This window comes from Onychomys torridus, chromosome 15, assembly GCF_903995425.1.
Source record: "Onychomys torridus chromosome 15, mOncTor1.1, whole genome shotgun sequence".
Classification (NCBI taxonomy): domain Eukaryota; kingdom Metazoa; phylum Chordata; class Mammalia; order Rodentia; family Cricetidae; genus Onychomys; species Onychomys torridus.
The window spans coordinates 17631879-17654588 of NC_050457.1; the positions used below are offsets into that span (position 1 = coordinate 17631879).

Genomic DNA, 22710 nt, shown 5'->3' on the forward strand with positions numbered 1-22710 from the left:
CCCTGGGCTGGCCGATGCACCTGCCATACCATCTTTTCCTCCACTGTGTCCGGTCGGGGTGTCTGTTCTTACCTCCCTCCTGCTGCCAGATAGCTTTTAGGTTGTCTGAATCCAGAAAGGTCCCGGAGAATGCTTGCTGTTCAGCATGCAAGAAAAGTAGATCAAGTCATTGTAACATCCTTCATTTAACTGCTTCCCTATGTTAGAAATATAGCTTATACCCTGATAGCATGATTTGTATGTCTAGATTTAGGAGCTCACATGACATATTCAGACTAAAGTAGGCTGGACAATTCTTTTTAGGGCAGGAAGGGAAATTTCTCATTGTCTTCTCTGATAAAGCAAAATTTAGCAAATGACTTTTCAGGCACTGTGTGTGTGTGTGTGTGTGTGTGTGTGTGTGTGCACTGCGTGCATATGTAGAGTATGTACGTTTATATGCATGCTTGTGTGATCATGTGTGTGTGTGCATGTGGAAACCACAGTTTGACATCAGGTGTCTTTCCCAGTCTCTCTGCATCTTATTTTTTCAGGCAGGGTTGTGCCTGGAGCTCACTGGTCCAGCCAGCCTAGCTGGCCAGCAAGAGATCATTAGGCATGTGTTTGTACAGGTTAATTTAGTACCATGTTAGGCTGCAAAACTGTAAACACATTGCTCAGATGTAAAGTTAAGTTCATTCTGGTCGGAAATTCACCACATCTTTAATCCTAGCCGTTTAGTGAGATGGTTTAGGTTGGAGGGAATTAGAGCATCACTAAATGCAGGGCATAGTCAACATGAAGGATGAAGGGAACACCTCCTGAATGGTGCGGGTGCAGAGCTGTGCACTGTCTTCTCCCCCGGGGATGCAGCTGCCTCTACTTTACAGTCAGTCTTCTTGAGCTCAGAACAACAGGTATCATCTCAGTTTTCAGAGTGTGACGTTGTATTGAGTCCAAGTTTCCTTGAATTCATAGAAAACCATTTATAGTCTCTTGTGACTTTCCATCCGGCTGTTTTACTGGGCATCTTACAACTTGAACAACAGTGGACGGTGGCCATTTCCGTCATTGGTTTTGATGCTATGTCTCTGTAGGAATGAATGTTTCATCGTTTTAAGTGGTGGGTGAAATGACTGCCTGTGGTTTGCCGTGCCATATTATTAACCACATTCTGCTGACTTTGAACAGCTCAGTTAGTGTTTCATATTTTATATGTCATAGTGTGCTTAAACCACTCCCCACTTTGAACTCTTTGTAGATTGGGGCTGTCATAACATCTATAAGCCAGGTGCTTTCCCCATCCCCCTTTGGGGACCCCTTCCTGGGAATACACTTCTCCAGAGAGGAGTCTGATAAAGGGTGTGGACTCCTCTGCAACTTTTGTTCCTTTCTGCTGCCTCGTGTTTTCTTCAGGAGTCCTCTAAGGAGGTAGCGGGAAGGAGAAAAAAACATCTAGAAGGAAAACAAATTATCTTTGAGGCTTGCAACCTTTTACTGGTAAGAAAACAGGGGGATTTTAGATATCGGAATCAAGATTATGTTTGCTGTGGGCTAATCAATCATTTAAGCAGTTCTGTGTAGTGGTTAAAAGCACAGGCTGTGGAGTTCAAATCCATTATTAAATGCCCCTGAGCCTCAGTTTCCATCATTGGCAAGATGGATGTGCTGCCACATTCTGTGTGGGTGGTGTTGAGGTTTAAATAAGATAATGTACTTATAGGAATCGATTGATGGGCATGGAGTCCAGCTCTTAGTCAGATCTCATAAACTAGAGCTGAGAGGTTTGTTCTGGCCTGGGGCCCATGGCATCAGGCCTCAGAGTTTGGCTTTGCATAGGATTGGCAGCTCTGCTCCTCATTACGTCCTCTCAGTGTGTCCACTGAATTTTGGGTCTGAGTTGCTCTGCCCAGGACAAGTTCTCAGGCTTGTGTGTGAATTAATACTGATAGTTAAGGGTCTTTATGAGCCAGGCAGACTCCTCTGCAGAGAAGTACTTTTCCTTTAAGAACAAAGAAATAAGGATGAAATCTAGTAAGAGTGTCAGCCAGGTCTATGTAGCAAGCACACACCATGCTCTCTTGACACCAGGTTGTTTTATTTGGGCAAAACAGAATGGAGGCTTGAAGCCGGGTGGCAGTGGCGCACACCTTTGATCCCAGCACTCAGGAGGCAGAGGCAGAGGTAGGAAGATCTCTGAGTTCGAGGCCAGCCTGGTCTATAGAGTGAGTTCCAGGACAGCCAGGGCTACATAGAGAAACCCTGTCTGGAAAAAAAAAAAGAAAGAAAAGAAGGTTTGAGAAGTTTGTTTATGTCAACCATGTTGTTTCATTAGCTTGAATAAAATGTTTCCAGAAGGAGCCAGGGAGCTTTCTAGGGTCAAGAGACTTACTGATCTTCCAGAGGACCTGGGTTTGGTTCCCAGTACCCATGTAGGTGGCTCACAACTGCCTGTAACTCCAGGAAGATCTGACACCCTCTTCTGGCCTCCAGGCACACCTGCACACAAGTAGCACACACTCACACAAATACACACGTCTATACAAATATGAAATAAAAATAGATCTAAAAATGGTCTCTACAGAAGATGATAGGCATGAATCTTCAGTGGCTTGGGCTTTGCAAATGCTATAGTTTTTGTTTGCCTGTAACAGAAATCTGAGGACCAGATAAAATTCTGAAAAGCCAAAGAAGCCTCAATTCCTCTCCCTCACTGACAACATTGTCCCATGTAACTGTAGGTGTGTATCTACACCAGTGATTTGGTACTCCTCAGAATACAAGTCAGATGTATTTCCCTCTTTTGGAAACTTCAGTGGACCTTCTTAAATACAGCATCCCAGTTCATGAGCATTTGGGAGCGAAAAGTCTGAAGTCATGTCTGTCCTTTCCTGCAGTCACATGGGTAGTATTTATTTCTGTTTTATGTGTGATGTGTGCCTGTGTGTGTAAAAGTTCACCACATATATCCCTTCTATCTATGTAGGCCAGAGAGGGCGTCCCACCCCCTGGAGCCAGAATGGCACCTGTTTTGAGCCATCATGGTGGTGCTGAGATCTAACCTGAGTCATCTGCAAATACAATCAATGCTCTTAACTACTCACCTATCTCCCAGGCCTCAATATTAACATATTTTAAAGACCAATTTTTATTTTTATTTTTTGGCTTTGGGGAGAGTTTCTCCATATCCCCTTTTCTGTACCCATTGAGGTCTAGCCACGGTGCTTATGATTGTTGGACAGTGTTTAAGACTACAGGTGGGTTTCCATGGGCAGATGAACTTATGATCTGAGGGAAGTGACTTTCCCACAGGAAGATGGAAAGGCTGGAGGAAGCGTCTCTCAACCTCCATGCCACAACTCCTCTAGCTTCTCTTCCCTCCCAGCTGGGTAGCTATTGGCTTGATGAGAATGTGGCAAACACAGGGTTTCCTGTGTTCGGTCCAGCCCTGCTGGATGCACGTGAAGAGGTGTGTAGCTGGAGAGCTTTTCTCCAGGTCCACCAAGCCCCAGCAGTCTGGTAGCCCACTTACAAAATGAACACACAGACGCTTATATTACTTATAATATAACTGTATGACTGTGGCAGGCTTCTTGCTAGCTAGTTCTTATGTCTTAAATTAACCCATTTCTGTTAGTCTACAAGTTGCCACATGGCTGGTGGCTTACCTGTCCCTTACATCTCGCTTGTCATGGCGGCGGCTGGCTGCTCTCTCTGCCTCCGCCTTCCATTTCCCACACTTCTCTCTTTGTCCCTCCTGGACTTCCTACCTGGCTACTGGCCAGTCAGTGTTTTATTTTAACCAATCAGAGCAACACATTTGATGTAACTTCAACATCCCACAGCGGAGGTGGAAGGATTTTCTCCTCCTGTAGTGCTGCTAGGGGTTGTGTAGATTTGCTACACGTTTCATGGTCTTACTAGATGTAGTCTGTACTCGTTTACTGTGGCACATATCAATCAATCAATCAATCAATCAATCAATCATCTATCTATCTATCTATCTATCATCTATCTATCTATCAATCATCTATCTATCTATCATCTATCTATCAATCATCTATCTATCTATCAATCATCTATCTATCTATCTATCAATCATCTATCTATCTATCTATCAATCATCTATCTATCTATCAATCATCTATCTATCTATCCATCCATCCATCTATCTGTCTATCTATATATCTATCAATCATCTATCTATATCTATATATATCTATCTATCAATCATCTATCTATCTATCTACCTATCTATCTATCTATCTATCTATCAATCTATCTATCTATCTATATCTATAGATATAGATAGATATAGATCTCCCCTACTCATAGGAACCTTCACCATCATGAATTCACATTGTTAGAGAGGACCTACACCAGGTGGGGGATTCTGTCAATGCTCCATGACTCCAAATTCTTGGTCCCATCTGCCCTGAGACCTGCCTTCTCATCTGTCATTTTGTGGACATGGCAGAGTCATCTCAGCTCGGTCCATCTCCAGCCACACCACATCACCTCTTGAAGAAAAGATGATTGTTGTGTCCTCTCACAGAGAAGTCAGGGGTCCGGCTTTTAATCATTCTCCGTGACACTTCCTTTCTCCTTACATCCTTAGGTCAAATGGTCGGAGCGGTTTACTTCATTGTGTTTCTACAGTTTCTCCTCTGAGGTTTCCCTGCCTGCTGATCTCAGACTCCAGTGGCCCCCTTGGCCCGTGAGGTCATTTTGGATGCAGACTTGGAACAAATGACATGCTTGCTGGTCAAGTATTGGGCGGATTTAAATGTGATTTCCTTTTACTTTCTGGTGTTTTTGGAGTTGGAGTTGACTTTTTTTTTTTTTTTTTTTTTAAATGGCTAATTTGAGTTCACACACAGGCCAGAATAAAACCTTGGCCTGGTCATCTACTATTTTGGTTCCATTGTGGAAAGTGTTTTCTCAGTCAGAGCATGTGTTTTAGTTAGCAACTTCCTAAACTGGTAACCTCTCTGGCAGGGTAAGTGCATTGGTAGCACCGGTTAGTTATTTGCTTCCTTGAAACCTTAGGATTTGAAGCCTGAAAGTCAGTAAGGAGAGGACTTATCTTTTGACCCAGATTGTCCCCCAAGCCTGTCCTCAAATGGAGAGCTTTTGATTGGCCCTTGTGCTGAAGTTTTGCTGTGTCTGTGCCCTGGGAGGATAATATGACTTGTTACAAGTCATGTTTGATCATTTAACAAGAAAGCATGTGTATGATTTCGTTTGTCTGTTTGTATTTAAAAGATTCAAGGTGGAAAATGACTTAGGAATTTAAGAGGTACCACAATATCAACTAGAGTTGGTCATAATAATCTTCCCACATGAGCCGATGGCCGCCCCCTGCTTCCCTGGAATGGCTATTTGAAGACTGGGTTGTTTCTACCTTATTCATCTGAGTGAAAGGTGGTGGTGCAGAGGCCACAGGTCATGATTTCTGTGGTCTCTTTTGGACAGAAGTTTTGCTCAAGACAGTCACTTTATCTTGTCTCTTCCGGTTCCCCAAAGAACTCTTGTAATCACCCATAATTGGTAGGCAGTTTGAAAAGCCTTGGATCTTAAGGGAAAGGGAGCTTTTGTAATGGCTGAGATAGTTACATGTGCAGATAGTTATGTCCCATTGTGGCCGCTTTCCTCTTTCATGTCATTTCCTGTGCCAGCCACAACCAGGCAGAGTCCCAAGGCTAGGCAGGAGCCTTGATCTTGATATTCAGCGAATCTTTAAACCTATGAGCAGGACCTGTGAGGAGACATGGTAGTCTCTTACGATAAAATTCTACCAGGCTTTTATTTTCTTTTTGAGATGGTATCTCACTAAGTTGCAGAGGTTGGCCTCAAACTCCTGAGCCTCTGGTAATCCTCCTGCCTCATCTTCTTGAATAGCTGGGACTACTTATGTGTACTACTGTAACCTCTGGTCACATGGTATAGGGTCCCAGGTCTTAGACAATCTTTGTTCTGTAAGACTAAGTCAGGATGACCTCAAGGGATCCATGTGTTTATCAACATTATTCAAAAGTCGCCTTCCATTGTTATTTAGCTTGTGGTCGTCAAGGTCTAGTGAATAACTCCCTCATTAGTAAGCTGGGCATCCTGGAAGCTGATTCATTGTGTTTGGGATGAGTGGATGGAATGACAGTGTCTGTATGTTTTTAACAAGGTTGCCTGGAGATATGAATGCATCTTGAGCCTAGGGCCACTGAATTCCTCCACGGTAGGTGACTCACGGCTTCAGGTATTTGTTTTGTGTTGCTGTGGTTGAAGCATTCTGTAGGGGAAATAGAAGAGCCTGTTGTAAAAATACAATCCATCTCCAGGAAGGAGCATCCCTGTGTCCTGACTGGAGGCTGGATGTCGGCTCATGACTTTCCCCCACTCTGCCTTAGATCCTGGTTTAAAGTGGATCTGGAAAATGTCCATCAGTTCATGTTTAGATGGTGTTGCTAATTATTTGTATATTTTGAATGGCAATTCAAAAGATACCTGGTAGGGAGTTTTTTTATTTTTTCCCCCATGTCTGAGAGAGAATGGTTGGCAAGGGGGATAGGTTAGGAGGGCCTTCACCCTGCTCTGTGCTGAGGGAGAAGAAAGAGCCTAGAGTTAGACCCCGCTCAGCAGCCTGAGTTCATCAGCTGGCTTTTCTCTGCAGTTTGGATGTGACAATGCAATTTAGATTCTTTCTTTGGAGGCGGCCTGTTCTATATGTGATTTAGTAATTTTGGAATGTTTGGCCCTCTAGAATCAAACAGACTCTTGTAAAATGTCAGGTTTTTATACTGTCTTTAACTTTTGCACTGTGTTTTGAAGTGAAACGTTCTGCTAACTTGTAAATATGTCCCCTTTGTCCTTCGTGGGTCTTGTTCTTACACATGCCAGGAGAGCATTTGAACTATGGAATTCCTTCCCAGTGAAGAGGGAGACTGTTCAGGATTTGCTGGGCCTCTTTGAACTAACACTGTTTAAACTGTTACCATTATTATGTTATTAGAGAACTTTGGTTAATTTGTTAGATGGCGATTGTGTACCGGGTAGCTGGGTGAATAGTAGCTTCTAGTTATGTGTATGAGTCAGAAGGGGTTTTATTGGTTTATGCCCGGGTGCGTGCATACGTGCGTGCATGTAGGACAGAGGTAGACATCAGCTGTTTTCCTCACTCTTTTACCTCCTTATGTTTTGCAGCTGGGTCTCTCACCTGGAGCTCCCTGATTCGGTCAGACTGGCTGGCGCATGAATTGCAGCAATCCTGGCTCTGCCTCCTCAGAGTTGGATTGTAAGTGCACCCCACTGCACCTGGCCTTTGTGTAGGTGCTGGGGATCAATTTGGGTGCATGGCACGCACTTTGCTGAGCCATCCTTCATCCCCAGTTGTATTTTGTTTTCATGAATACACTGCGCAGGACATCCACACCATACAATGAAGAACTAATGCTTCATCTGATGCTTTTGTAGTTAGTAGGTGGCTGACTTAGCCTGAGTCCCTCTGACTTGCAGGACTATACTGCCCCTCCTTAGAGGGCCAGAGTTCAACTGCTCCATAGAGCTGAGGGTCTCCATCACCCCGTGGATGTCTAGGGGTGTATAAATATCCATTCTCTCAGAGAAGTAGGGTTACACAGTTGTCAAGAGCAGGGCTTGCAAGTGTCTGGCTCTCACACAGACGAGCTCTGAAGCATTGGGCAACTTTCTTGAACTCTTTTATGCCTGGTTATCTCATCGGTGGGTGAGATTGTGCCTGTGGTGGTCAGGTTTTGGTGACTTCCTGCCACCGCAGTTATGAGATGGTTCATGATAAACTCTTTGCCAGCATTTGCTGATTTTGTAGACTTTCTTGGAAAGGAATAGGGATGAGACTCACTATCTTCTTACTTCCCGGGGCCACGTGCCCTGCATCTGCCTGCGGAACAGGAAGGACTGGGGCACAGCTGTGACCAGTGTTAGAGGGTAAGCCTTGGTGGACACTAGTCCAGGTTTTCTATTTTCTCCTCTGGGCTGTGCACGGGACACCTGATTTCTACCACACACACTTGTGTGTTAGTCTTGGGTTCTCTTTCTTCTGCAGGTGTTGCTGCACACACACACACACACACACACGCACACACGCACACACCCTCCCACCCCCATCTTCACCTGTACCATATATACCACAAAGACGTCACTGCTCATTCAAACATTGATTTAATATCCTAGACCATTGCCCATATGTTTCAACTGGTGTGACCACCCTGGTATATTATGACTTGTGGAGGCGAGGACCAAGTCTGAGGGCCTTGTAGAGTGTTTTTTAAAAAGGCACTTTTAGTCCTGAACATTAAATGGGGGTGCATGCAAGGTGCCTGAGAAAAATAGCTGGTGTCTGTCACAGCCCAGGCTCAGTCTTAAAAGTATAGAGAGGAAAACAGCCGCAGGAATCTCAAGGGACTTGGCGCTTACCCTTCACACTTCCTGTTCCCTAATTCTAAGGCCCTGGAAGTCTCGCTCCTTGTCATACTACAGTAGTGGATTTTTTTTTTTTTTTTTTTAATTTCCATGAGGAAGATAGGTGAGTTCAGCCTCCTTGGTGATCATTGCTCTCCCCTCAGAAAACTTGCTGTGAGGAACAGTGGACACCCCCTTCAGTGCCCATGAGACTTATCTGCCTGGCAGGGACCCAGCATGGCCGTCGAATGATGCTTCCCAACTGGCGAACTGCAGCAGCTGAGATTATCTGTAGATGACCAAAACCAGGTGTGGAAACTACCTGCTGTCTCTTCTTCCTCCCCTCTCCCCTTCCTCTTCCCCTCCCCCTCTTCCTTCCTCTGTCTCATTATGGAGCCCAGACTTGATTTGAACTCAAGATCCTCTAGTCTGAGCCTGCCAAGGGCTGGGACGGTTTTCATTTTCAGTGGGGGTAAGGACACACGACATGTAAGCCAGCATCCTAACATTTGAAGTGTGTGGTCCAGAACTTGCAGTAGATGAACGTAAGAGTGACAAAAACGGACGATATTTTTAAAAAGAGCTCGCGGGAAACTTTGGGTGGAGACAGACGACTTAAGAGCTCTGCTTCCCCCACGAGGTGGAGACCTTAAGCAGTTTATTCTAAGCAGCAGACATCACAGGGGCAGCCAGCCTGGGTTGGCGCTAACTTTTGGCTGTCTTCATGAGGGAGAGATGGCCTCGGCAGCTCTTCTGCAGAGCGCTCTCCTGTGTCTCTGAGCAGGGTGCTGTCTGTATTGCTTGAGCTGTAGGGAAGGAATATCTTGCCATCTCTGGGAATTTCTAGACTTTTCCACAGTCCCACCACTGGGATCCTGCTACCATGCGTCTCACTGTCCTTTGGCCTGTCACTGCAGGGTCGGTGTTGCGTGTTGAAAAGAATATTGCCTTACTTGCTAATTCACTAGTATGTCTGCTTGACCACTGTGAAAAGATCCCCAGAGGGCAGTGGTCTGAAGGGAAGCATGGCTTCTGAGCTGCTTTCCAGATGCTGTGTGGGTGTTTCCTTCACAGCTGTCTTGTGTGGGCTCTCGGTCTTGGGTTCACATAGGAGTCAGCTCTCGACCCACCAGTCATGGTTCATGCCAGTGGTGTGTGCCCAACAGAACTGTAAGAAAATGCAATGCCTTCTGCCTGCTGCCTTCTGTTCCGACTGGGTTCCGCACATGCCTTGAATTTGCTTGCACTGTCTCAACTAACAAGTTTCTTTTCGCTCCAAGTCCTCAGATGGAAGGCTTCCCATTGGCGTCTTATCCTGCACAATACTCATTTTTAACAAGCCTAATTATTTCAGAGGCACATCTTATTTAAAAATCACCAGAAAGCCAGTCCCCCTAAGAGCAGGAAGACAGAGGTGGAGATGTTAGGGACTGTAGGACAAACAGGGTTGCAAACGTTTGCTTTGCCCTGGCCTTTTTATTAGTAGTTTGAACTTTCCTTTGTCTTCCTATTTCTAACCCAGCCAACACCGCCTTGCCTTTCCCAGATGATTTCATTGAAAAGCAATGGCAAATTGTGGCTTGCCTTTTCGACTAGGACCTTCACAGATAGTTTATTCCCAAACGTAAACATCTTAGTGAGCCTTCTGTTTGGTGACTCATTAGTTTGATGAGGAAAATGCCCTAATAAAGATAAAGAAACTGTAAACCGTTTCAAAAGCTGCAGAGGGAAGAATGTCGGGGCACTGGAGGTCAACCGCTTCCCTGTTCTTTGGATTTCGTTTGGTGTTTGCTCATGGGAACAGACAGATCAGTCTCGGGGGTGAGCTGTGTCTTCTTTCTCTTCCAAGCTAACCTACAATTCATGGATGCTTCGTTTCCCGAATTTCTTTCCATATAGGCAGAGGCTGCCTATGGGATTTCACAGAAATAACCATCAGATTTCCCTCTCCCTCCACAAGTGAGTACGTCACATGTGTCCCAAGGTTGGCAGTGAGGACAGTTTGATTTTCTCAGAAGTGTCCCAAACCCACAGATGTAAAGGGTCAACGATGGCCAATCAGAGACTTTCATGCCTGGGAACTCTCTAGGCTGTAAGCCTGTGGTTACATAGGCAGAATCGGTATTTTCCACTGGTACAAAAATCTCTTCGCACTAGTATGATTTTGTGTTGCTCTTCAGAGTTTTGCTAAAGCTAAATGTTCCAGCGCATTTGACCCAACTGCTTCCAGACTTGGTTAGCGTGCTTGTCAGGTAGGAAATAGCATCCAAATGTAACAGTCATTGCAGCCTATCTTTAAAAGTATTGCCCCCCTTTTATTTTTGGTTGTTGTTACTGGCTGGGTCTTGCTGAACTGGGGAAAGATAAAGAAGGCACACAGAGAGTCATAGTGAGCCACTACTTTGCATAATGATGCAATAATGTGTTATAGGAGATATGACAAGTTGTTTCATAAAGATGAAAGTATATTTCAGTTAAATAGCTGTCTGATCTCAGCCACTAATGAAACGCTTTATTTTTTTTTATTTTTATTTTTTTTTGAGACAAGGTTTCTCTGTATAATAGCATTGACTGTCCTGGAACTCACTCTGTAGACAAGGCTGGCCTCAAATTCACAGAGATCCACCTGCCTCTGCCTCCCGAGTGCTGGGATTAAAGGCGGGTGCCACCACCGCACGACCCAAAATCGCTCTTTCTAAGATGTATAATCTTGCCTGTAATACAGATCATATTCTGAAGGAACATTCTACAAGGTCCAGATGCAATTCTGGGCCCCTTTAACTTGCAGTACTTGGCAGATGAGCCTGTCCTCAGGGCAGCAGGAATGGTGTCCCAGCAGCTATCTAAGGCATTCATACATGCAGTCAGCTAATGGTCTTGTGTGTCCTGTCTGGGACACAGGAGGTGAGCCAGCACATGGTGTGTTGGTAGAGACAGGCCAGTGCTGCTCAGAGTCTGCAGAGGTTGGGAACGGAGAGGAACCTACCCATCTGTTCATGTCAGGGCAGGTTGAGGAGGGGCAGGGCAAAGAGGTCAGAAGACACCATCCAAACTGAGCCATGACTGAGTCAGTTCATGTCTGTTCGGAACCACACACCTATGTAAATTAGTGGACTTTCTAGCTTTGTGGTGGCTTGAATCCCCTCCCCTCCCCCTTAACTAGAAGCTGATTGTGGTGAGAGCCATGTCTGAGTCACTCAGACTGACTCTGAGTTCTGGTGGTCACTTAATAGCCACTTGACCTCTCTGAACAATTCTGTAAGAAAGATAATAAGATCTTCCACAAGTGGCTGACAGGAATACGTGAGATAGGTAACCACATTTATCTAATGCCCTCCCCCCTTTCTTTAGCATACTAAAGGTGATTGGCTTGAAAGTCGAGGGAACACATTTTGAAAAATACCGCTCGAAAACACAAGAAGCCAGAGTTAATCGTGGATATTGGGAAGTTGCCCTTTCTTTGTTAACAGTGCCAGCATCATCTTAAAATGCTTTCTTTCCATTTGCTCACTCACACAAACTGTGTTATTAGTTCATCCTCTCCTCATAGTTGAGAACTCCAAGGCTGCAGCGGCTGCGTAGCTTTTATTAGGCATGCCCATGTGGCGCCTTAGCTTTGAACTGTAGCTGTGGACCCCAGCAGTGATACCTCAGATTCTTAGGCCTTCGTCCTTGGGAGAACCCTGCTACCTGTCACCTTTGTTCCTCAGAAGGAAAGACAGGAGCTGGCTAGAGACTGAAGTAGAAATCCAGAGATGTGAAATTACTTGCCTGGGTTACTAACTCAGTATGTGGCCAAGTTGGTCCTCAAACTTTCCCCCCATTGACTTGTGTTTATACAGATCAGGGATCCTTCTTCTCCTTCTTCTTCTTTTTAAATGGTCTCTGCTAAAATTTGTTAATGAGAACCAGATACAAGGATGTTAGCTGTGTTGCTCAGAGTCTCAAGTCAGGCTAGTAGTAGCTGATCGGAAGGGCAGATGCAGCCCTGAGACACTTGTCTCAATTCTGATAGCTCCAAGTGAGCTGGAAAAGGACCAAGGTGTCTATTTTCTGGGCTCTTGGAGCTGGGGTCCATCTCCACAGTTCCTCCTGAGGTTCTAGAACTACCAGGGGGAAACATGAAGTGGCCAGGGCATCCTCACTTGCCTATGAAGCGCCTTTAAAGGTGGGCTGTGGAGGTCACACCTGGGAGGAAGATAATAGGATCTGCCCTGGTTCTAATTATAGGATGGTGAAAAGGTTTTTGGGATGCCTTCTTCCCAGCCTCCATTATAGGATGGTGAAGAGGTCCTGGGATGCCTTCTTCCTGGCCTCCATTATAGGATGGTGAAGAGGTCCTGGGATGCCTTCTTCCTGGCCTCCATTATAGGATGGTGAAGAGGTCCTGGGATGCCTTCTTTAGCACTAGTTGGCTCCCTGGACATTGGAAACTCAGCACAATTTTAGAGTGTGAGAGAGATGAGAAGCCAAGGTAAATATTGCCCAGTGGTCTCCTGGGGTAATGTGGTTCCTGTGATTATACCTTGCCAGCCAGCTGTCAGAGAAATTGATAAAATCTCCAAAGGCTTCAGAAGAGCATATGTGGAATTAAATTCCTACAATTACCTGCATCGGCTTACCTGCGGGCAAGAAACATTTTGGACTCAGGCCCGAGTCCCTCTATTGTTTTGGACCAGAGGTATGGAATACCCAGACAGAAGTAAAGATCAGAGGTATTGGCCTTTTCTGTGGCTCTTTTTGTTTCATTTATTCTCGGCCTCCAGGCCCTTTAAAATGATGACATTCTTCCTGAATGGTTTGGTGGCATCATCTACCCTACTTAGTAAGAAGGATTTGATTGGCTTCTTTGCCAACAGGCATCACCGTACCAGCGGAAGGAGAGAAGAAAGCAGGTCTTTGTGACCAACTTTAACTGACTGTGCGGCAGACATTTTATTTTAAACTGGTATATTGCTCGTGAAGTTCAAGGTCTTCGGGCTGGTCTTGTTTTATATGTGCTTCTTAAAATTCTTGTGTCAAGAACTTTCAATGACTATAAGAAAACACTTTCATTGCTAATAATGAAGGTCAAGGTTGAACGGAGTGGTTGCAATCATCCAGCAGTTGCTTGTTACTGAAGCAACAGCTGCTAGGTTTCTTCCCACCACAGATGAAAGAAGTAAGTTTATTGAGTTTAAAAGCCATTGAGCTCCCATTAGGTTGTGGGGAAAAAAATAAAAGAATATTCTAAGTGTTGGTGTATAGCAAAAGAATGTTCCAGTTCTTTGTATTGAGATGCCCTTTCCCGGAGCATTCTGAATAACTGCTAGAAGGTACGATGTATGCTATGTGAATAAGAGAAGACCCTAAGTGGCTGAATGTAGTAGGGCTTTGTAATGTAATAGGCCTTTCATGGAATCACTATTAGGGCACATGGGCCATGTTCAATGGTCACACGTCATCCCAGACACAGTTCTGAAGGTTGAGACTTTGTGATAACTGCAACACAGGGCAGAGGAAAGAAGTCTGTGAGGTGTGAGCTGTGTACGACAATGTTTTCATAGCCCTGGGCATTCACTACTGTGTCTGTGAAATGAACATATTACTGCCCCGTGTGCTTCTGGAAGACCTGTTCAAATAACACTCCTCTGAAGGCAAGACAGCTTGGCAGTGAAGGGTGATAAGTCAAGCTATGGTCAGTGTGTGTGGACTGCTCTGTCACCAGGAAATCTCGTTAGAGCTACCCAGTGAGGTGGCCCAGTGACCATCCCCATGTTAGACAAGACAAAAACTAGCCTGCCCAAGGAAGATAGTGTGAAATGGAGGGTTGCTGACCCACTGTGGGCCCTGGGTGCTGAGCTAGGTCATGTGATTATATTCACACAGCAAAGTGGAGAATCGGGTGCTTATTAAACCCAAGAATGTGAACTACAGGATTGGTGGTGGTCTTCATTCCCCAATCTTTTAAAGAGGTAAAGCATTTTGTGTAAAACGTGCCTTTGTCTTTCCTTCCACACTGCGCTCTGAGCTTCCTGGCCTTTTAGACCACTGGGAGGTGTGTGAATGTGAGTTATACTGCTGGTTGGTCAAGCTACTCCCCAACTCATCTCCAGCCCATAGTGTCTCCGCCTGGAAAACAGCCTGACTCGGTAAGACTTTGCTGCCTGGTCCACTTGTGTAGTCCTGGTACCTAGTAAGAGGTCAGTCCGTGCACAGTGATGAAGAAGAGGACCAGCGAAGGGGCTAGGGATGATGGATGGTGCTGACATGGTTTCCAGTGCTCTTGAGGGGTTTCACCCTGGGAGGGTCTGCTTCCCTGAACTCACGGGTGGCTGGCTAACTTCACAACTGAACACACACTCTTGAACCTCTCCTGCCCCACACTCTCTATAGCTTTCCAGAAAGACCAGCTTTGGGGGTCTCGAGTTTCACCTTTTTCTCTTTACTCCACACACTCCAGTTTAAGCTTTCACGATTATTCTGCCCCCTCAAACAGTGGAAGTCCCTGGACCTGCGCAGGCTCCATGGCCTCTGAAGGTCAGTGGCACCCCACAGCCTCTGTCTAGAGTGAGCCCTTTAAGTCATCATTTAAAGATGTATAAATGTGTGTATCCCCAGCAGAACCAAGTACTTTAACATTTAAAAGTGGTGTGTGTGTGTGTGTGTGTGTGTGTGTGTGTGTGTGTGTCTGTCTGTCTGTCTGTGTATGTATGTGTGGGTGCACGGACCATGCCAAGTGTGTGGAGATCAGAGGACAACTTGTGGGAGTCCCCTCTTTCTACCACATGAGTCCTGAGGATCTAATGAAAGTTGTTAGGCATGGTGGCAATTGCCTTCACCCACCAAGCTGAACTGCTGACCTCAAGTAGTAATAATAGTTGTTGTTGTTATTGTTGTTTGATTGTTTCTCCCCCTCCTCCCCCTCTTCTTCCTCTTCCTCCTCCTCTCCTCCTCCTCCTCTTCTTCTCCTTCCTTCTTTTTTCCTCTTCCTCCTACTTTCTTCTTTTTTGGTGTTGGGGGGCAGGATCACACATCTCTTTAGATGGCCTTAAAGTTAATACGCAGCAGGAATGACCTTGAACTTCTGACCCTCCTGCCTCTACCTCCCAAGTGCTGGACTCTAGGTATTTGCCATGCCTGTTGATGTGGTGCTAGGCATTGAAACCCAGACTTCATGCTAAGTGAGCACGCTACCAACTGAACCTTAACAGACCCAAGTACTGTCTGTCCCTCTGTGTCACTGGACCAGATGCCATCACTCTGCATTTCCTTGAAACAGGTAGAGAAGGGCTACTGAGTACTCAACACTGAAGGCTCTTCCTTCACTTGAAGTGGGTGGGATCTGCTTCCCAGCAAAGCTGTTGCTCTGTTTTCCTTTGTCTTCCCTTGGGAAGTTACCGGTGCCAGCTAACTTTCTTCCTCCGGTACCTTGTATGGAGAACTGGGGGGGAAAAAAATCTCAGGAGGCTTCTGTTAATTTAATTTTAATCAAAACTTTGTGAAAGCCACAAACCCTTCTCCCTGACTGCTATTTGAAATTTAGAAATACCACTGAGTGGTGACACCAGATAACTTCATCCTGCACTAAGATTAAAGAGCTTATTCACCATCTAGAAGTAAAACCCTTTGTACAAATCATTACCCCTTGGACAGTAAATGGCTTTGCTGTGTGAACCTGGCAACCCAAAGTTCAGTCTTCAGAACTCATGTAAAGATGGAAGGAGAGAGCCAACTCTATAGTGCTGACCTCTGACCTCCACATGTGCACTTTTCATCATGTGGATGTGAACACACAGGCAGTTAACAGCAACAACAGTAACATTTTAAAAGACATTGCTTAGCCAGTAAGACTTTGAATGGGAACAGAATACTTCTCTTATTTCATCCTGGGGCCCCTGCTTATAAAAAGTAGCCCAGGGCTAAGGAAGAATCTAGTCTGAATTGAGCTAATGGCTTGTTTGCTTCTTTACCTGTTGTGGTATTTACTTCATATTACTGCTAATCCTGTGACTTCCTCTATCGTTGCTGTCTTCCAACAGTTAACTTCTGATTCACACCGATGAGGAAACTCCAGTAATTTGTTTTTCCTTCCCCTAAAGATCCCCTTAGAGTCTTTGGTTTGAAACACTGAGCTGGAATATAAGTGAGAAGTTTTCTTAGTAAATGAAATTTCAAGGCACAGCTTTTCTGGGTTCTGATCATCCAGTCAGGTCTGTTGTCAACAGTAGTTGAGCGTTTGGTGGTGGGCACTTCCGGTTGACATGCCTCCTTCTGATGTGTTCCTGACTGGTTCGGCCATGGCCTGAGGCTGGTGGTTAACCTGTAGCTCAGGGAAAGGGCTAATTTCCCCAGGCAGAAGCCCCTTTGAGAGAAGACTGGAGTGTTTGTCTCTGTGCCTGTCTCTTCCTTTCCCTCCTCCCTGCTCCCCCCTCCCTCCTCTCCCTCCCTCCCTCTCTTCCTCCCCTTCCCCCTCCCTCCCTTCTTCCTCCCCTTCCCCTCCCTCCCTTCTTCCCTCTCTCCCCTCTCCTTCACTTCTCCCCTTCACACTTTCTCCCTCTCCACAGATGTATCTCAGCCCTTCCTAAACATGCTTAAATCCAACCATTTTAAATGAAATTGAAAAGCAAAACCTAACTCTCCACAACAGAATATTTCCTCTGGCAAGGAAAGGAAATGGTCAACTAAACTTCTTCCGAGGGTCCCTGGTAGGGAAAGCTAAGCCAGCCGCCCTTAGACTCTTGTTGGAAGAACCCCAATATTTTCATTCCTCCTTGCTCTCCCCCACTCCCCAGTACGATTGTTTTCTCTGTGCTTGTATGTTCACCCACGTGAAGGTCAGAGACGTCCTTGGGAGCTTGTCCTGCCTTTTGCCTCACGTGAGGTACCCTCTGAGCTCTCCAGCCCACACGTATCTGAGGATGCTCCTATCTCCGACCCCATCTCACCACAGGGGCGAAACATGCTATGCCATCCAGCTTTATGTGGGCGCTGGGAATCTGAACTCGGTTCCTCATAGTTGAGAGAGAGAAAGAGAGAGAGAGAGAGAGAGAGAGAGAGAGAGAGAGATCAGAAGATCCATTTATTCCTGTGATTGACACCTTGGTTTTGTCTGTCAGAAAAAAATAAAATAAATGTGCTGGCATGTCCTGTCTTTAAATCAATTCTTTCTGCAGGTGAAATGCAGCAGCCATGCCAGAGAAAGGGAGTATAATTAATACCTTTGTGAGTCTGTCCAAGTTCTGAGAAACTATTCGGACTCGGTTGTGCTGGTGTTTGCCAGCTGAGGGCCAGCCAAGCCTTGCGCTTGTCTTTCCTTCCCAGAGGGCATGACAAGGAGGAAGAGTTCAAAGAATGAACACCAGAGAACTCATTCGGGTAACATTCGGGGGTCAGGTAAACATCGCTTTCGAGTTTCATTGAAAAATTCCAGGAAGCCGAGGGCAAGGTCTCCGGAAGACTTGTTACTGGAGTGAGGCACAGTGGGGAGTTCTTCTTTTTAAAAAATGTCAGGAAAGGTACTAGAACAACACCACTTAGGGAACTGCCAGCCGAAGCAGAGAAGGATGCTAAACCCAAGGTTTCTTTCTTCATCTGAGAAATAGGGAGGATGCAGAGGAGCTCTTCCCTAGTGAGCAGAGTCCATTTCTTTCTTGCACACTGGCCGCTTTCCCTCTAGGAGCTGTGTGTAGTGTTGTTCACTGAGCTGGGGTTTAAATCCAGAGAGCACAGACCTGCCCTGGAGACAGCAGCATGCGTGTTCTTGGGAAGCCAGACACCTTTCGAGGCCCTGCCATTAAGGGTAGAGGCTACCTTCTTTCTGGCTGTTCATTTGGATGTTGTTTCATGCCCGGCTGCAGGAAACATCTCTTCCCTCAGTCAAGGGAGCCAGGGTTAAGATGATGCAGTTTCTCTGGAAAACATCTTCCAGGAACCATTTTGGTGCGTAGCTTCTGATACCACTGCATTCCACTCTGTCTGGAACTCTTTATTTCTCACTGACTTTAAAAAGAAGTTGAAACAGTCCCCATTGACGAGGAAAGAAATGAAGCCACGGGTTAAGCAACTTGAGGAAATCATGGAATTTCTGTCCTGGAGCTCTTCAAAGTAGAATATAAAAATTAGGTTACTTAAGTAAGTCTGCTTGGAGGGTGACCAGAATGGCCTTTTGCAGTGTTCCAAATGTATTAACCATGCAGGTTAGTATTCATGTATCACCAGAGAGGCGGAATGGTCAGTCAGTGGTTTGTTAACTTTAAATACTTGAGTTCTGGGGATCTAGAAATGGCCGTGCCCTCTCTCCTGCCTTGGGTCGTGGTACTGCTTTTGAACATTGAGAGGTGAGCGGGAGGGAGAAAGTAAGGGGAGTTTTCCTCTTAGAAAATGGCATGTGACCCCTTCAGAGGAGGCCATGAAGAGGATGCTTCGATTATGGGATGGAGCAGAAGGAAGCCACCAAACAGCCACATTTCAGTGTCGGGACACTACCCATGAGGAACTGTTGCTGATCATCAGGATGTTTAGATCTGTGCCACAGGGACCTCTTCACTTTAAAGAGTTAAGCAGATTATCTGGAACAAGCCTTTAAACTCAGCTGGCTCCAGTATGTGCCTAGAATGATAAAAATTGAAACGTCGCAGAAAAGGTTCTTTGAGGAATGCCAAACCACAGTGAACATACTTCTTGGTGACTTGCAGAATTCCCACTGTCCCCAGGGCCATTTCCTTCTCCTTCTGCACATTGCAGCCAGCTCTACCTCCTACCACACAGTGGCCAGCCCATCTGCCTCCCTCCCACTGACCTTAAAGAGAAACTTCCAGGGCCTCTGAGCACTCACCAAAAACCATGTGGAGGCTTTCTTAGCAGTGGAAATGGAAAGCCATGGAGGTCCTCAGCAGAGAACAGTGCAAATGGTAAACGTCTTAGTTTTTATTTTTATGTTTGTGGGTAATTTTGAGAACTCTGAAGTTTTCCCATGTTTGGGAGTATGTGTGCGTGCAGATTTTGGAATTTTATTTATATCTTTATTTTTAAGTCTTTTAAAATTTGTTTTATTTTATGTGCATGAGTGTTTTGCCTGAATGTATGTACACCACCATATGAATGCCTGGTGCCCATAGAAGTAAAAAAGAGAGGGTTGGATCCCCTGGAACTGGAGTTAGGGATGGTTGTGAGCTGTCGTGTGGGTGTTGGGAATGAAGCCCAGGTCCTCAGGAAAGAGCAACAAATGCTTTTAACCACTGAGCCTTCTTGTTTATTATTTTTGAGACTAGACCTCTCTGTGTACTCAAACTGGCCTGGGACTTTCCAACCTCCTGCCTCAGGCTTCTGAGAGGTGAGATCACAGGTGTGAACCAGTCTACCCAGAAAGATTTAGGAACTTAAATTAGGAGGTTAAATGTCCATCATGAATCTCTCTGGAAATGGCTCAGCTGATGGAGTGCATGTGCTGGACTTTCTTAGGGACCTGCTTCTATCTTTTTATTCTTTGTGTTTATTTCTCTATGTTGCTGAGGCTGGTCTTGAACTCCCAGCCTTAGACAGCTCTTCTGTTCAGCCTTTGGAGTAGTTGAGACTATAGGTCTGTATCTCTGGGCTCCACTTTCTCTGTCTTTTCCCCCTCCTTGGGCAGGTAAAAATAAAGGCGAGAACTCTTGAGCTACAACATGTGGTTTAAGTGCTGGTTTCTTTCTTTAATTCAGCTTTTTAGAGCACACTCAATAAAATGAGGCCGGGAGTTGAGTTCCTTCTCCTTTGCAACTTCCTGTTTGTTTGACGTGAGTTCTGCCATGTTGTGTTCCCACTACATGGTGTTTGTTTATTTACGGCAGGGCCTTAATTGCTTGTGTGACCCTGATATAGGAAACAAAGAAGGAGGCACCATTGTGTGCTTTGTTCTCAGGGCCCTCCTGGCCCCAGCATTCCCCAGGCACATGGGGTCCACCAGGCCCGGAGGGACCTGGCTTGTAAAGTGATGCCAGGAACACAGAATTAGGAGGATCCCAGTGACTGGCTCAGCTGGGTCAGCCACTAAGACTTTATGGCAGTTGTTGGTCAAGAGTTTGACTGTGGAGCCCAGGCTGGATTTGAATTTGTGATCTCTCTGCCTCAGTTGTTGTAGTATGGGGAGAACATGTGCACCAGCATGCCTGGCCTACGGGGATGTTTTGGGTCACCTGGGTTTCCTGGACTGCAGTTTGCTCTCTGAAGGAATGTTGTCTCCATCAGCCTCTCTCTGAGTGTGTCCTTGCTGTGACAGCAGGTTTGAGTTTGTGACGGAGAGTGCTGAGGTACTGAGGTGTGTGGTGATGGAGGACAGGCCCAGGTGGTAAGGAAGAATCGGTCCATCCTGCCACCAATGGCCTTGCTTCATTTAACAAATGGTCTGCCGTCTGAGCGGAAGGGTCTCTGAGGAAGATTTTCAGAGGCTTCAACCAAGCACCTGCAACCAACCCTCTGGCATCGAAGAAGCCTGTGGAGAAAGAGGTTTAAACCGGGTGGAGCTTATTTACCATTGACTACAGCCAATCTTCTCTAAGTCAGGAGCTATTAACAAGTGAAGATTTTTTTTCTTAGTGGGAAAAACATTGTGGCCTCTCACTCTGTTCTGTGACTGCTGATGGATGAGGAATGCATCCAAGACCTTGTTCAGGAATCTGCAGCCTGCTAACACATTTGGTCTGAGAATGGAGGTGGTCAGGCCAAACTCAGGGTTCAGCCACTGTGTGGGCTAATCAGTTGGGTGGTGGTGCTCTGTGGCCAGACTGTACTTATAACCCTGACCAGTTGCTTCTTATGTGTGCCATGGGTTGGTCACAGGAGGGGTTAGAGAGATCACGGAGGAATAGTCCAACTCAGCCTTTCTCCTCGGGACCACGGAGAGCCTGTGTCCTAATGGAGGAGGGCTTGGCATCTCCTCAGGACCATGGAGAGCCTTTGTCCTAATGGAGGAGGGCTTAGCATCTCATCTTGGTGTATGGGAGACCTATTTGGCATCTCGATACTCACTGTCAGTGGGTCTCCTCCTTTTAAAGGCAAAACTGCATCCTCTAAGTTAAAACGGAGCCCAACTGTTTCGGGCGAATAGTGCTCTACAGGTCTTGGTATGGACATACTCCTCCCCCACAGTGGGGAGTTGGAAGAGGACACACAGTTAGGAAAACAGGTTCTGTTCTTACTTCATTATGTTTTGTTCTAGTTTCTCAGTTTGTTAAATGTCATCTTATAATTAAAATTGGAGGCATTTGATTTTTTATTTGATAGCACACAATATTTAAATTTAAAAAATTCTAATTAAGTATTTTAAAATTTTCTATTATTATTTTATGGTATGTGTATGGGTGTTTTGCCTGCATACATTCCATGTTCTTCATATATCCCTGGTGCCTATGGAGGCCAGAAGAGGGTGTCCGAGCCCCTGGAACTGGAGTTACAAACTGTTGTGAGCTGCCGTGTGTGTGTGGTGGGGGGGGGGGGATTCAACCCAGGTCCTCTGGAAAGGCAGCCAGTGCATCTAACCTCTGGGCCACCTCTCCAGCCTGGCACACAGGAATTTTATGAAAATTGTTTGGAAGAAGGAAGGTACAAACAGTATGTTCAAATTTACAATGCTCAAAATTCTGCGGGAGTGGATCTTTACTGCTAACATGGGTAGTTCCTCTGTGTCTCAGCAGAAATTGTAATTACTGTATAGGGCCTCAGCAGGGTTCCATCCTTCCCTGGAATCACCTGGATTCAGTTATTTATATTATATTACATTACATTTTTTTTTCTGTGAAATTAGCAAGGATGAGTACTCTGGGGTGAACTGTCTCAAAATGAGAACAGTATTGGTGTCCTTTCCACAAAATGTGAACATTACAGAATTCTAAAGCTTGCCGATCTCTGAGCCTCTGCCCCCATGGCCCCGACCAGAACCAACTCCTAGATAATCCTCAGCCAACTGGAGAACTGACCACAAAAATTAGGATTCCATTGCGTTAATTAGTTCAAGGGCAGTGGCTTCCAAAGTCTTTAACTGTGGATATTTTCTTCAGAATTATAAGTGGAATTCTAATCCTGGGAATGGGGGAGATGAAAGCAAAACTGTCCTGGTGTCCCTCAGGAGCAGCTCTGCCTCCTCCTGTTCTTACTCAGCCAGACTCTGGTGCTGGCCACCCGAAGAGCCTCTGCCGGCACCTGCAGCGGTGGAGTGCCATTGGTGTCGGCATGGACCAGCCTGACTGCTGTAAAGGGATTTCTGTTGTGGTGTCTGCTTCCTGTCACTGAGGTCGGCCGATTGGGTGGGGGGTGTTATCATTGAGCTCTGTGGTCAGTTGC

At 45.7% G+C, this 22710-nt stretch overlaps 1 protein-coding gene across 4 annotated transcripts in view; it reads left to right on the forward strand.

Annotated features, from left to right (window-relative positions):
• Nucleotides 1-22710, forward strand: part of Lhfpl2 (LHFPL tetraspan subfamily member 2) — a 146473-nt gene that overhangs the window by 33530 nt on the left and 90233 nt on the right. The window contains exon 1 of one of the 4 annotated variants that reach the window (XM_036207333.1): nt 8626-8721. The exons of 1 other annotated variant lie outside the window; for it this stretch is intronic. The gene's annotated coding sequence lies outside the window, so the exon portion shown is untranslated. Of the gene's footprint in view, nt 1-8625; nt 8722-19127; nt 19305-21520; nt 21544-22710 lie in introns of those variants that run through there. 2 more of the 4 variants (XM_036207332.1, XM_036207335.1) reach the window with 2 other exon arrangements.